The sequence below is a fragment of the Morone saxatilis genome, unplaced genomic scaffold (assembly GCF_004916995.1).
Source record: "Morone saxatilis isolate NCDOM2014 unplaced genomic scaffold, NCSU_SB_2.0 Contig20, whole genome shotgun sequence".
NCBI classification, from domain to species: domain Eukaryota; kingdom Metazoa; phylum Chordata; class Actinopteri; family Moronidae; genus Morone; species Morone saxatilis.
Genome location: NW_023339763.1, coordinates 1,376,394 through 1,380,507, shown reverse-complemented (window position 1 = coordinate 1,380,507; position 4,114 = coordinate 1,376,394).

Below are 4,114 nucleotides of genomic sequence, written 5' to 3'. Positions count from 1 at the left end.
CTAAATTATTTGGTCAAAAGCAAAGTTAAGGAAGTTAAACAAGAGTTAAAACTAATTTCCAGTTCAATTAAAAAACAACAGATGCAGAAAAAGACTAAAACAAAATAAGTGTCTCAAATTAACTAAAGATTTTTTTTATTTACAATCTACTCATGTAAAATGAGTTGAGTTGATGATGATGTAGAAGTTGTTGATCAGTGGAGTCTGATGGAGGCTGAAGTTTTGGTCAGATATCAGAAGATCTGGTGTTTTCATAGTTCACTGTACCATCATCTTCATCATTATCAACTGTGAAAAACAACACAATCAAAACTCTCTGAAACACACTCTTAACCTTCAAATTCCACTTCTCTGATCTGATCCATATTCAGCACAAAGAAATAAGACACATCTTGACTCTTTAAAGATACCCACTGTATTACATTCATTTGGCAGACTCTTTGGTCCAAATAGAAATCAAACTCAATAATCAAGTAAAACTACTTTGTTCACAAAGAATTAGAAGTTCAACTCTCCTAAAAGAAAAACTAAAAGCATGTTACACAACCACATCACAAGGTCTTTAATTTATGTTTACTCTTAAATTTTTAAGAAGTGAAAGTGAGGTGGGAGTGTTAGTGAGGGGTGTCGAGGTGAGGTCTGAAAATGTGGGGATTCATTCTGCAGCGAGCCTGACTTCAAAATTGAAAACAATGTAATACGAGTTACAAGTGTAGTCGATGTAAAGTACAGATTGTAAAAAAGTTTCATTATTTTGTTGTAAAAACTCACCATGTCAGTCTGCCTTTTTTTCCCTGAAAGGACAAAAGAACGAGTCGACTTCAGCTTCCACAGTAAAAATATCAAAAACTTGTTGTCTATGAGTTTCATGGATGTTCTCACCTTTAGTTTTGGTCCATATGTTGACTGCCACAACAGTTATTATGACTGCTGCTAAACCCACACACACAATGATGGACCGAATTATTAAAGTTCTCATCCATGGCTCTGGAAAAAGAATCAAACAAAAGTAATTAGGAGGTTATTGAGGACAAACTCTTAGTTCATGGCCTAGTAGCTGTTGAATATGGTCATGCAGAATAAAACATTAATACATGCTTTATAATAATTAATACATAGTATGCATGCTATTCTGCATACTATACCAATGAAGTGTTACCACTATAATTTAGATATCAGAAAAAAACAAACTTTCTTAGTCTCACTCAGTCTGTGAGCCAAATCACCATTAGTCATATGTCTGTTTTGTAGTCAGCATACTGTGAGTTAATCATTGCCCCGCAAAGCCATGATATAGTTTGCATACTGTGTACGAATGTAAGGAACATTTTAAAATCTACATTTGCCAACACTGTCTCGAGCATCTAAAAACATTTAACCATGTACAACAGCTCAACATATTCTTATCAGGTTCCTCACCTGAGGGTCGAAGTCTGAAGGGAAACAGCTGCATGTTGTTACCATCTCTCACTTCACACTTCAGTAGGTTATAGTTTGATGCGTTAATGTAACAAAAAGTCAGAAAGTTCAAAGAGGCGTAGCACGAAGGCTGTGGTGACTTCACATTTCTGTTATGTTGATCCCAATCTTGACCATTAAACAGCCACCTCACTGTGTGTCTGCATCGTCCAAACGTCGACACTGAGCAGCTTAATGTCACCTTATCAGTGTCCTTATGTTCAGTCACTGGTGAAGATGGAGATATTGTGAGAGAAAGACAACAAGAGTAAAATGAACTTCTATAATCATAATTAAAGTTTTAAGAAGACAGTTTGAGCTAAAAACATTCTGATGTAAATACTCACTGCTAATAACAGACAGATAAACCTCAAAGTCTCGACCTTGTTGATATCCTGATTTGCTGAACTGTCTGCAGCTGTAACGACCAACATCCTCGACTGTGACCTTCTTTATAACCAGAGAACAGTTCGCTGTAACACTCAGTCTGTCTGATTTAGCTCTGCTGTCTCTTTGTAGCTGTCCCCATTCAAACAGTGTTACTGTGTACCCTGAATCACTGAAGTACCAGTTTGTATTGTGTAAGTCACAGTTTTGCTGATCGTCTATCACATTTTCACAAAGCAACGTGACTTCATCTCCAACTACGACACTGAGGAAGAGAGGATTTTTTTCAGCTGCTGCTGTTGAGGAGATGAGATAAAAAATTAATAAAGTGTAAAGAATAAAGTGAAATGAGAAAATGTCTGTTATGTTCATAGTTTGCATGACAATTATTTATTTATCCATGTTTCCAAGAGTTCACAACACTCACCATGTTAGAAAAAAATCAACTGATTTGGTTGTGTTAGTTAAATAAAATATAGGTAATAAAGTATCTTTAATAATATTGATAAAGTTATTTTATAGATGATATATAAGGTGCAATACTCTGGTTTACATTATTGATACTGGAATTATATTGTATACTGTTCTGTTTTCTATTAGCACTTATTCAGGGATCCAGTTCTCAGCATTATCAGTATTTATTCATTACACTGCTGTTATATACCATAGTATACATATTTTTGTATTTTCTATATATGTTGTTGTTATGTACTGTAATGCAATGCACATATTATAATGTCCTTTTTAGCATTTTTATTTCTTATAATGTCTCTTTTTAGCAATGTGAGGAACTGTTATGCAACAAATTTCCTCCTGTGGATCAATAAAGTGTTTCTGATTCTGATATGTATTCTTACCTGTATACTGAAGCACCACCGTAAGAAATAAAGAGATTTGAATCCATTTGAACTCAACCATTGTGATTCTCTGTCTCTCTGTCCTTCTTCTGTCTTTTGTTCTCATGGTCTGAACTATTGTAGTATTGTACTATTATAGTGAAGTAGTGCTTTAGTAGAGAGATGATGCATCTACTTTCTGTGGTTAGTATGACGTTACTTCTTCATCAGTTTTAGATTCTCCCCTAATTTCCTGTAGATGTCCAAGCAGCCCAAAACTCTGATACAATTTTCACTTTGGCAGAGTTTAAAGGATCAGTGTATAGGATTTAGTGGTGCCAAGCGGTGAATTTCCAGGTTGGAACTAACTGAACACCACTCACGTCTGTATGTAATGATCTGGGAGTGAGAACAGCCTGTGAAGTGTGTTGGAGCTTCATACTGAGTCTCAAGTTCACACCTTGTCCATGTTGGTGTATTTGTGACAATAACATGTTTCACCACTGGAGATGTGTGAAGATTGTGATAAGAAGGTAAATGTTTATTGTTATATTTAGATAGTGTTGTTGTTTACAACAGCTCTGGTGGTTTTACCCTCTGATGTTGACCAGATACATATCAGGAACACATAAAGACTTACTTTAGGCCTTGTACCTGTTACCAGACTTAGTCTCAATTAATCTATTAAGACTATTACTAATAGTCCATGTTTATCCTGCTGGCAAGAGTACTGTAACCTTTCAGAAAACCACTGCATCCCTCTAATCCTCTGTTTGTTTGTTGTCCCACAAGCCGATGAGCATCCAATCCTACCTCTCTCTCTTTTCACTCAGACTTCTCTGTGCTGGACTATCGGCCAACCTGGGGACCTCTCTCTCCTAATTCCAGTGGTTTTGATCTGGACCTTTGTCCTCCCAGAGATTCAGCCTCTCTTCTCTGTCTCTATTGTGCTGTTTTAACTCTGTTCGCATTAGCTGTTTGTATAGTTTACTTGTTGTATTGGCTTGCGTCTTACTGCTGCCTCTTAGCCAGGTTGTCATTGTAAATTGAATTGGTTCTCAATTGACTTATCTGGGTAAATAAAGGAAAAGTAAAGAAAAAATAAAATAGATCAGGGCTGTAGATACAGGGCATACGTCAGTGCTGTAGATACAGGGCATAGGTCAGTGGTTGTAGCATACAGGGATGTAGGTCATAAACAGTATTAATTATTAAATTTTATTTTTCATTCTTGTACATTTTTTTGGATTGCGTAACACTACTATTATTATCTTCTATCTATCGTATCTAATTTATTATCCTTTCTATTATCTATCTATCTATTCTATCTATCTTATCTTATCTATTATCTACTATCATCTTTTTTGATGGGGCCCCTGCCGATTCCCTTGGCCCATGTGCCCCAAGAAGTATTGTTACACAGCAGCTTGCCC